Here is a 12,770-nt window from a genome sequence, read left to right on the forward strand (position 1 = left end):
AATATCTAAGTTATTGCTACATCAATTAACCGTAACGATTTACATATACGCTTACGTATTTATAATGGTTTCGCAACCTTTTTTCAACTAGTAGCTAAAACCATAGCTGTGATTAAAGATATGTTAGAATCAAGTAACCATAACTTACAAATGATAGGTAGTTCAATGTTTATGTTATAAAGAAACACTGCCGTCATCTTGTTTTAACCAGCATAACATAAAAAACATGTTCGTGCTCTTGTTGCAACATAGTTGGGCTAAGTGGTATCAGAACTAGTTACGGGTTGCTAATATTGGAGTCAAATAAACTTATTTTCAACTAGTAACTAGAAGCATAGTTGTTATTAAAGATATGTTTGGATTAAGTAACGATAACTTATAAATTATAATTAATTCAATATGACAAAAAGATGTGGTGATTTAAAACCTAAATAACTATTTCGAAACTAGTTGTGTTATGAAGAAACATTGATGTCACCTTGTTTTAACCAGTATAACATAAAAACATATTCGTGCTCTTGTTGCAACATAGTTTGGACTTAGTCGCATCAGAACTAGTTGCGGATTGCTACTCGGGTATTGAACGCGTTCTTGACGTCTAGCGTTACTACCGCACAGTAGCGGATCCCTCGTCGTTTGCGCTGTATAGCTACCTCCGCCGTGGTTACCACCGATGTTATGGCGTCCACCGTCGACCTGCCTCTGCGGAACCCGTACTGTTGACCAGACAGTCCTCCTGCCTCCTCTATGAAGGGGGCTAGCCTGTTGAGGATGATTTTCTCAAGGAGCTTACCCACAGTGTCTATCAGACAGATTGGTCTATACGCCGAAGGATCCCCTGGGGGTTTCCCAGGTTTCGGTAATAGTACCAACCTTTGTCTTTTCCAAATGTCTGGGAACATACGCTCGTCCAGACATCTCTGTATGACCTCCCTGAACATGTTCGGTTTTGTCATTATAGCCGCCTTTAGAGCCACGTTCGGGATACCGTCTGGCCCCGGGGCTTTCTTTGTATCGAGCGATCTTGCCGCAGTGAGCAACTCCTCGTTCGTCACCTTTACGACTTCATTCGCTGGTAGCGGAGCTGGCTGCCAGGGGGACGTGTCGTGGTGGGGAAAGAGAACCGTTATGATTTCCTTCAACCTCGCCGGACTACGTTCAGGGGGTGCTAGCGCCCCTCTCGTTTTGGCCATCACCATCCTGTAGGCATCGCCCCATGGGTTGGAGTTGGCTCCCTCGCATAGCTTGTCGAAACAGGCTCTTTTGCTTGCGCTGATGGCCTTGTTTAGTGCTAGCTTCGCCGCTTTGAACGCCGTGTTCCTCTCCATCCTCATCTCCGCTGATCGAGCTCTTTGCATCCTTCTTCTAGCCCTGAGGCAGGATGCGCGAAGGCGTGCAATTTGCTCGTTCCACCAGTAGACCGGTGGTCTATTGGTCCTCGGTTGAGCCTTTCTAGGCATGGTCGCGTCACACGCCCGTGACAAGATAGCGACCAACTCGTCCCCTCTCAGGTTCGCGTTGTGCTCCTCTAATTCGAGGGCAGCGCAAAACGTTTGGCGGTCGAAGTTAGCCACCTTCCACGCTAGAGTTTTGGGAGTATTTCTCCTCCTTGTGCTTCTCGCCAATTGGCCGATCGTGTAGCGAATGGCTAGATGGTCGCTATGGGTGTAGCCATCGTCAACTCTCCAATTAAGATCTCCAGCTAGGCCGGGACTACAGAAAGTCAGGTCGATAAACGACTCGACTCCATTCCGCTGGAAGGTACTTTTCAGTCCATCATTCGCTAACACGACGTCCAACTTGGCGAGAGCCTCCAGTAACGTCTGTCCTCTCCTATTGGTGAAGCGGCTGCCCCAAGCCGTTGCCCAGGCGTTGAAGTCTCCGGCTATCACCACCGGCTTCCGACCCACCAGGTCTGCGGTCAACATGTCGACCATCCGAGTGAACTGGTCTATTGACCATCTCGGTGGTGCGTAGCAGCTACAATAGTAAACTCCGTTTACCTTAGCTATGGCTACTCCCTCCGCTTGTGTTTTCACCACCTCTTGCACTGGGTATCGACCAGTCGTCAAGATCGCCACCGTCTTGGCTTCGTCAGACACCCAGTTCCCGTTATCTACCGGTGTGTGATAGGGATCCGAAAGAATCGCGACATCAATGCCCCATTCCGTCACTGACTGGTGCAGCAATTGCTGGCCAGCTGCACAGTGATTTAGGTTCAGCTGTACTACTTGCATGCTGTTTTACTCCCTCCACTTGTTGAGCAAGTAGGTCCGCCCATGACGTGGTTTGTGGCCTTCTTCTTGCTCGCGCATAGCATGCAACGTGGCGTTCTTTCGCATGCATACGCCTTGTGCCCCTCGCCGCCGCAACGCTTGCAGAGGTTGCTCCGGTCTGGGCCTTTGCAATTCCACGACTTGTGGCCAGGTTCGAAACACCTGAAGCACATGTCGACCACCGGCGGTTGGTAAGCGGTCACTGGGCATACCGACCATCCGACCTTTAGCCTGCCCACTTTGAGGACCTTATTGGCATCCGTGGCCGATAGCTTAAATGTAGCTATCTGGGTGCCCTGTGGTCCTTTCCTCATGCGTATGGATTCCCGTAAGACATCCACACCTCCTTGCTCCTTGATGGCCATGGCAAGTTCTTCTGCGGTGGCGATTTCGTCCAACCGTTTGCACTGGAGTGCAACCTCGTTACGTAGGGCTCTAACTTCGGCCGTATCGCCCAGGACTTGTTGGGCAAGCGCAACAAGCTCCGTTCCGCCCTGAGCTCCCTTTTTAAGCTCGAGCAGCATCTCTCCCGTCTTCGTACGACGGATGCTGCGAACCTCTTTGCCAAGCTCGGCTAGCTTTGCCTCGCTCCGCATGGCCTTGAGCACATCGGCGTACTTTTCTTTGTCGGCCTTAACCAACAAAGCCTCTCCTTTGTCCCTAGCCTTCCTCGCGGGAATGGGCCCGGCCTCTTTTGGGACCTTTTTCTTCTTCGCGACCTTCACCCATGGATTCTCGCCGGGTTCGCTTACATGGCTCGGATCCGGGGTTCGAGTGCCGAGGTTTGGGTTGAGCCCCTCGCCACGTTCCTTCGCCCCATCATTTCCGCCATGGTCTTTGCTCCTTTTGGCCTTGGGAGTCAGGCGTTTACTGCCTGGAGAATCCCTGGCGCGTTTCCGGCGCTGTTTATTCCGCTCAATCGTGAGCCGGAGCGCATAGTCGACCGCCTCCTGTTTTTTGTCGGTATCGAAGGTGAAGGGCTCTGTTTGAGAACACTTCTCCGACTTTCCGCCACCCTCTAGCCGCACTATCAACGCCTCTTGGTCCCTTTTAGCTACGTTCACGGCTTTACGTAGCTTCAGCAAGTTCGCCTTCAGCTCCTTGCTGATGTTGGATTTCTCCTGCGCGAATTCAATAATCGCGTCGAGTTGATCTATGACCGCTGTCATACTTGGCTTGATTATTTCCTTCCCTTGCTCCTGGGACTCAGGCTGGTTCGCTGGTTTGACATGGACATTGCTGTCACTCGTCTCCTCAGCTACTGCCTCGCTCTCCTCTCTCGCACCCGTTCTGGATGGAGATCTCCTCAAACCCCCTCTTGCGAAAGGGTTTACCTCCTTACTCGACGCCGATGTTGTTGATGTAGAACTCATGTTTTATATGGGTCCCCCTTATGGCTACCGTCAAACCCAGCCGAAAGTAGTCGCTATCATGATCCCATGGTTACCTATGCGGTGCAGTGAGGCCATGCGAGGGTTGGCTTTACGCTCAGAGCCGGATCAGCGCAAATCAGGAAAAGGGCATCTGAACCTACTTCCACCCAGTCATCCCAACCGGGTGACTGAAAGTGGGACGGCGTGCCATAAGGCCTGCCACGGTTTTATGGGACGGAAGGCAGCTGCGGCATTAGCCTACTCGCCATTTCAAGCCGGTTCCACCCTGCTTTACTGAAGGAGTAGAATACCGCAGCTGTCAGCCCTAGTTTATCTATATATTCCGATCTACCGTATCGTATCCATGGATGGTATGGTAGCCAGTATGCCATAGTTAGGACCTCACTGGCGTTAGTCCTAACGTGCCGAGTCGGCACTCCCGTTGGGCTTGTGCACTTTGAGCGGCACACGATCGCTTTGGTAGGACTTGCTTGCGGATACATGCAGCTTTTTGTAGAGGATTAGCAGAGCCCGCTGCCAAACCCCACCGCATCCTAGGCAAGCCCTACAACTCGCAGTTGCCGGGGGAGGGGTCGTCAAGCCCTTAGACATAGTCCCTGCTGCCCCAAAATTCGTTTAGTGGCGATTCGTTTAGTTGTTTCGTAGTTATGCTGAGACTTAAATACCCTCGCGTTCATAGACAGATAAAGATTATTTTCCCTTAGTTCTTTACATTTCCCAACAAAATGGAACCAGATTCTTTGAAATTGTTTAAAGAAAAATACGACCTTGAAATTCTTGCCACTCTCTTGTTTAAAAAAAAGGAGTTGCGCCGTTACAAACATTACATACCCTTTTTAGAGGGACGTACTACATCCACCCCACACGAATACCCTAAGTAGCGCAAAAAGTATCTATGGTCTTCATAAAGTATAGATTCTCGTCAAATTGAATAAATTTTTTCATGACCCCTGTTAAGGATACTTGCTACGCTCTCTCTTCCATAAAAATACCCTTACTACTATTCCTGAAGAGCAAAAAGCAGCTATGCCAAGTGTGATAGCAATCCGTTCAGTAGTGTCGGAGTTATGCCGTTACATCCCCCTTTTTAAATGCACTTGCAACATCCACTCCTCATATATATCATATCTTAGGTATGGAAAGTGTTTGCATGATCTTCAGAAATTATCGATTCTTGTCAAATTTTATGAATTTTTTCATAGCCCTCCCTGTTAATGATACTTGCTACGCTTCCTCCCCTATAAAAATACCTTTATGACTATTTCTGAAGAGCAAGAAATAACTGTATCTTATAACCATCTCTGAAGAGCAAGAAGTACATGTGCTAGGTTTGATAGCAATCCGTTAAGTAGTTTCGAAGTTATACCATTACAAACATTGCACCCTCCTTTTTAAAGGCACTTACTGCATCCCTCCCCCATTAAATTATATCTACGATATGCAAAATGTTTCTAAGATCTTCAAAAAATATCGGTTTTCATCAAGTTATATGATTCTTTCATAACCCCTCCTTGTTAATGACACAACCCCCTCTTAAAAATACGCTTATGACTATCTCTGAAGAGCAAGAAATACATGTGCCAAGTTTAATAGCAATCCGTTCAGTAATTCCGGAGTTATGCCTTTACAAACATTACACCCCCCTTTTTGAAGGCACTTACTACATCCACCCCCCATATAATCATATCTAATACATGCAAAATGTTTCTATGGTCTTAAAAAAGTATCGATTCTCGTCAAATTAGAAATTTTTTTTCATGATTTCCCCCTGTTAAGAACACTTACTACGCTCCCTCCCCTATTAAAATATCCTTATGACCATCTCAGAAGAGCAAGAAGTATCTGTGCCAAGTTTGGTGGCAATCCGTTTAGTAGTTTCGGAATTATGCCGTTTTAAACACTACACCCCCTATTTAAAGACACTTGCTACATCCACCCCCATATAGTCATATCTAAGGTATGCAAAATGATTCTACGGTCTTCAAAACGTATCGATTCTTGTCAAGTTATATGAATTTTTCCTTGACCCCCCCTTGTTTATGACACTTGCTACGCTCCCTCCCATATAAATATACTCCCTAAACTATCTCTGAACTACAAGAAGTACCTGTGCCAAGTTTGGTGGCAATCCGTTCAGTAGTTCCGAAGTTATCGCGTTACAAACATACAAACTTACATCCATTTTTATATATATAGATGTTATGCATAAACAATCACTTGGTTTCTTTCAAAAATCGAAGAGAAAATTTTTGAATAGAATACCACAATATTATATGTACATGAGAAAGGCATCATTACACCACTAGGTGGATTAAGACAGGTTTTTATTTTATAATTTATTGAAACGAAACATTTCAAGAATGTGTTGTTAAGTTTTGAAGTCAATCGAATTAGAAATCTTTGGCCTGTGCGCCGAGCTCTTGCTTCTTCGTTGAATGAGATAGCCATAGATAAAGGTCCATAACTTCCAGAGTTTCGTTCCAATAGGCTTGAAACTTTCACAGAAAATTCTTCAAATGTTTTACTATAGGAAAATATAAAGAAAATAATAAATGATTTTTCAAAAGTGTTAGACCCTACCCGCCCTTAAGCAGTCTGTTCCTGGGAGCATCAGCCAGTAGATTTATGTACAAATGTTCTTGAAATTGCGTTTGTCATCTTTCCTCCAGGAATATAAAAATTTCGACCTTTTTTGTGCCTTTTATAGAAATTTTCAACGCTATGTGCGGGGTTGGGAATTGAACCCAGATGACAGGGTGAAAGGCATCGACCTACCCATTACGCTATATCCGTCCCCATTTCGGCTTATTTTTGAACGGATTTGGCATCTTGCTATTACGATAAAAATGACCTGTGGATGGTATGCCTTTAATGGTCGAATTGTTACTTTAAACATTTCATATAAGCCATATATTCGATACGCAAATATGAAAAAGCACTAAGGTCACATCACAGTTAACTTCATATGATTATACTGCTCTGGTATGTAAATGTAAAAGCATTAGCTGTTTTATGTTGTAACTATTTATGTACAGCTATTATAGAATATATAGAATTATTCTTTTACATCAAAATGAACTTTTCGTGGAAAACCTTAAACGTTCAGTTTGTCTCATTAAATAACAACCACAACTTAACATGAGTGCAAACAAGTGAAAATCCACCTAGTGGTGTAATAATGCCTTTCTCATACTACTCATACCATTCATACAATTCTAAAAGAAACAGGAAAGTTAGTTCGAACGTAATCTAGCAAAATCTACAAATACTGTTTACCCTGTAGTTCCGGAACCGGAAGTAGTATCCACAGCAAATTCAGGAATTCCGTATGAAACTGTAAAACTTTCCCATTGAATCTGAACGTTTGTGAAAACAGATTTTAAAGAAAAGTGAGAAAGATCCTTTTTGCAGTATGTGCCAATATTTCCGAAACCGGATTCCGAGGACCGGAATAGCCGAAATTCGGTTCGGGTGGTGGCATACTATTTTTAATGCTTAATCCAGTAGTTCTGGAACTGAAAGTCGGATCCGCATGAAATTTCATGCTTTGCATGGAACCATAAAACCTAAGTTTGTGAAAATCAGTCTGATGACTGATGGCTGACGATTGCTAATTGTAATTATTAACTGACGAATCTAAGAAAATAACAACTACACATTTTTTTATCACCCATCGCAAACAAATCCCATAACGCTCGATAGACTTCGAACAAGGTACCAAGGACAGATAACCTTCGAATCGATTGAAATTGAATTGAATCGATCCGAAAATAATAGGAATAAAAGGTAGCACAAAGCACACGAATCCATCAGTAAATGATTAGGCTTTTTTTTCTTCTGCGGTAAAGGTTTGACGTGAATGGAGAGGGCCCCGGATCGATTGTACCGCGAAGAAAAAAAAAACGCGAAGCCTTTCGTGATGTATGTTTGGGGTAAGATGGTTTCTAAATGTATCTTCTTTCGCCGCAAACTATTGATCAATTCCCCATCGTCTATTGTTGGTCCAACAAAGAAGCAGAATATGGCACAATGCCGCTTTATGCATATCATATAGGTATAATGACGAAAGTTTTTCCTTAGCCGTTTGCCGCGGTGCTGCTTTCCTTTCTTGTTATGACAGAGAACGGATTGAAATGGGAATGGGAAAACACCTATTTGCTGATATATTTTTTTTCTTCTGTAAATAAATTGACTGATTATTTTTCGTGAAAGCTAGAAAATTGTATTTACAGTTATGTTCGGCTTCGAAATTTGTACCGGTGAATGGTTGTGAACTTCATTAAATGTCGATTAAGCAGACCAGATTGAGGCGACGCATGAAATCGACCATTCAACCGAAGATGATTGTCAATGAATAGACAAATGTGGCTGAAATTTTCATAATCGCAGTCGGCGTTGTTTTTTTTCATTCTTGTTTGTTTGCTCAGCACCTCTCTCTCTCTCTCTCTCTCTCTCTCTATTCGATCTGATTTCCTTTGACGTTCACCGAAACACAGCCTAATGATTTTTCCAGTAGTGGAAATAAAAAGCGCCGCCTGCTTTGTAGATGAGCCGGGGGGAATGGCGATGACCTGAACTGCTCGAATACCATCATGGGAGGCGGTCAATACAATTATTGGTTGAAATATTAACTCGTAAGCGGCAAACCTGCCGAAAGCGCCACCGCTGTTCTATGAACTCCTACTGAATTAGACCGCACGACCCAGCGGTTCCAACGAGCCGCCAATGAAACTAATTTCCTACTCCACATCTTGCTGATCTGATCGATATTTTTTTTTTTCATTGTGATGAACCGTGACTTAACTAAGGAATAGATGATCGGCAGCGGTTCGCATCATGAATTAAGCGGGAGCAAAACGAATTTGTAACCGAAACCATTGACTGGCGCCTGTTTAAGATTGGCCGATAATGATTATTCTGTTATTTATAGTACGCGGCGCACAAACAAAAAACCGGTCATCATCGGATGTGTTTTGGTCAGTCGGAGGGCCAGGGGGATGTTAACAATTTGTTTTTTTTTTTCAAGAATTAGTTCGGTATTGCTGCGAAGGATGACAAGCCATTTGGTTCATGACATTGTTATTGTATTTCGCAGTTTCAGTCAGTGCGACCAAGTACGATTCACTTGAAATTAGGACGGAAGAATTGATTTGATGTAATAATGTGCGAATAATACCACGAACTCGAAATACCTTCATCTTTCGAACTTCCCGTTCTTTATTTAGCTTTTGCTCAACAATTGCTAAATATTGTTTATTTTACGTTTCGTCTTCGACCCGTTAGTGCATAGCAGTTCATGTGCGCTTCGGTACAAAACGGTTACTTGCAATAAAAACTCTAAATCTACTTTGGGACTACTAGTCCCCGTTTTCCGCTTCCAAAAGCACCGGCAATAGTGAAGAAAAGTTTCAGAAATGGAACTCACCTTAGCACCGGGTAAACCGATTTTCACAAATCATGGATCAAATTGAATCTCTCAATGTCTTAGAAAATACTGTGCAATTTCATCCAGATCCGACTTCCGGTTCCGAAATTATAGGGCGACCACTATCAAAACTTTCAAACTGTCAGACATAATGATGCAAAATCGGTACGGAAAATGAAAAAACCACCGCCTAGCACACAGCGTGCTATGTTCAATTTTGTGTAGCGTGCAGGGTTGCCACATTTAAATTCATATTAATTTTTATTTATTTGTCGTCAATCAAGAATAGACCATTTGAAATAGCGAAAAAGCTCAAAAATTTGCTCAGCAGTTCGAGAGTGTCCACAATTTTAATTTGAACGTTGTGAGTCCTATTGAAAATGAAGTCTCACTGAAATATGATCATATTTCAACTCAAATGTTATTACCAAATGACATTACTGAGACGAATTTTGATGAAATTAAGTCAATTATTAGGAAACTTAAAAACATGAAGGCTCCTGGTAATGATAGAATCTGTAATATTCTTATTAAAATTCTTCCCGATGTTGCCTTGAGACTCCTGGTTGAAATTTTCAACAAGTGTTTTTCATTAGCTTACTTCCCTAAAAGATGGAAAAACGCTAAAGTAATTCCTATCCTCAAACCTGATAAAAACCCAGCAGAAACATCAGTAATCTTTTTGAAAAAAATTATCTTGTTGAGAATGATGTCTCATATAAATGAGAATTCAATTTTTTTTACCAGAGCAGATTGGATTTCGTCATGAACATTCAACTACTCATCAACTTGTCAAGGTAACGAACATGATAAAAGCAAATAAATCTTCTGGGTTATCCACTGGAGTTACTCTTCTAGACATAGAAAAAGCATTAGACAGAGTTTGGCACAAAGGTTTAATAGAAAAAATGTCTGATTTCCAGTTTCCTATTTATTTGATCAAAATGATTCAAAATTATTTAACTGATCGTACTCTTCAGGTTAGCTATCAGAATTGTAAATCTGAATTGCTACCCGTACGAGCCGGTGTTCCGCAGGGTTCGAGCGTAGCTCCAATCTTGTATAATATTTTCACTTCTGATCTTCCAAATCTACCCGTTGGTTGTCAGAAATCGCTATTCTGTGACGACACAAGTCTGTTAGCCACAGGTAGAAATCTAAGAGTGATCTGCAGTCGCCTACAAAGAAGTTTAAATATTTTCAGTGATTATCTGTCAAAATGGAAAATTAAACCAAATGCAGCAAAAACGCAATTAATTATCTTTCCTCATAAGCCAAGAGCTTCTTTTCTTAAACCAAACAATAATCACATTCTCAAATTGAATGGCTTGGAATTGACATGGTCTGATCAAGCTAAATACTTAGGTTTAACGTATGGCAAAATACTCACTTTCAAGGGTCACATTGAAGGAATCCAGCCAAAGTGTAATAATTATATTAAATGTTTATATCCTCTTATAAACAGAAATTCTAAGCTCTGTCTAAAAAGCAAATTGTTAATTTATAAACAAATTTTCAGACCAACTATGCTTTATGCAGTACCAATTTGGTCAAGTTGTTGTTCCACCAGGAAGAAAACGCTTCAAAGGATTCAGAATAAAATTCTGAAAATGATTTTGAAGCGTCCTCCCCGGTTTAGTACAAATGAGTTACACAGACTCACAAATATAGAACCATTAGATGTAATGTCACATAATATTATAAGCAAATTCCGACGAAAATCGATGCAATCTTCAATTGAATCGATTCGCTCTCTGTATTAGTTAGTAAGTTAGTATATAAGTTCCTTTTCCCCATTACACAATACAAATAGGTTTAGAATTTTCCCTACACAAAAATCTCTGAATTTCGGAAGCAAATGATGTCTTCATGGTAATAACCAAATCATATGTATAATAGGGCTGAAAAGTCACCACTTGTGGCTGAACACCCAATTTAAATCTTAATAATTTAATCTTAACTCATATTCCAATAAATAGTTATTTTAAAAAAACTGGTCACTTTATGTTTTTATGGCCTCTGGCTAGCTTTCTTGCTCCCGGCAAATGCTCTTCAAACACGTTTTTCATGACATTAATGACAATTGATTTGGTCACACTGAACAATTTGTTAGCGAGTTTCTCTTGCTGCGATGCCATTGCTGCAATTTTCACAACTAAAGAGTAAACATCGAAATTAAACGATAGACATGATACCAAACAAACATGTTTTAAACAGAGGGTAGCATGCTACTTGGGTAGCATGGTAAGTTGCTGTCCTGTATTTTTCTACTGATTGTGCAATTTATCAAGTTAGTTTATATCCCTATTTTAGTAACTGTTGTGTTATGGAAAAAGCGCAATTTTCTGTGTTGTGCAACATATCTTTAAGTTCTTCCGTTATTACGAACATTTATTCACAATTATTGTGCAACTGATGCAAAACTCATGCGTCGATCCCATCACAGAGGCAGTCATAGAATCACCGAAAAAACAATTGTGAAACTCGTGAAAACTACTACCTATTGTAAACAAGAAATGGAATGGCATTTACAAAAACATAACAAACCTAATTTCTAATAAATAAGTTTCACATTTGATTTTCAATACAACTGTACTTAACCCAAACAATGGATCTTGTAAAATAACCTGCACATGAAAAATGATAATGCTACATGTTGTAGAATTGATCTTTCGTGTTTTTGTAAATGAAAAATCGACAACGAACTGCTTTTTTATGGTGAAACATGTATTCGTACGCATGAAATTGTCAAGCGTCTTTGAATTAACGTGTTTTGATGATTGTACACCAACTTCTGTGAAAATCACAATCTATTATTTTTAAAGAGAATCATTGGAATGGTGTTTAAAATATGTATATTCAAACATACTCAAAATTTCCAGACGGTTTTGATCAAACTAATGTTTTATTGAAAACTCTCGAAATGAATTTTTCTTCAATATTTTCCAATATGGCATCGGTGGTAACAGTGAGTTGAATAGAAAATGATTCACGCAACGTAATGATTTATATTATCTAAATAAAGGGATACTTTAACATGCGAATATTTTAGAGAGAAATATTATACGTTTTGTTTTTATTTTAAATAAACTAGTTGAATTACAATACAGTATAAAGATGCATCTTAACGGGCCCGACATTTGTGATACACACTGTAGGTATTATTTTGGCAAGTCTATGTGTTGGAGTTGTACAAGACTTCCGTTTTTTTAATAACTATTTATTGCAATATGAGTTAAAATTAAATTGTTAAGAATTAAATTGGGTGTTCAGCCACAAGTGGTGAATTTTCAGCCCTATTATATATATGATTTGGTTATTACCATGAGGACATTATTTACTTCCGCAATTCTGAGATTTTTGTGTAGGGAAAATTCTAAACCTACTTGTATTGTGTAATGGGGAAAAGGAACTTATATACTAACTTACTAACTAATACAGAGAGCGAATCGATTCAATTGAAGATTGCATCGATTTTTGTCGGAATACAAGACTTTCGGTGAAACTCTCAACGGGTGAGCACGTTGCATCGTGTTAGTCCGGAGAAAATTCGAGTATTTCGCCACAAAGAAAGGATTTTCAGCCGTACTTTGACGATTCGACGCAGCCATACAGCGAGATTTTCGCTTGTAGTCAAGTGAAAATAAAGTCCATTGGACTATAAACGAAAATTAA

This window comes from Malaya genurostris, chromosome 2 (genome assembly GCF_030247185.1).
Source record: "Malaya genurostris strain Urasoe2022 chromosome 2, Malgen_1.1, whole genome shotgun sequence".
Taxonomy (NCBI): domain Eukaryota; kingdom Metazoa; phylum Arthropoda; class Insecta; order Diptera; family Culicidae; genus Malaya; species Malaya genurostris.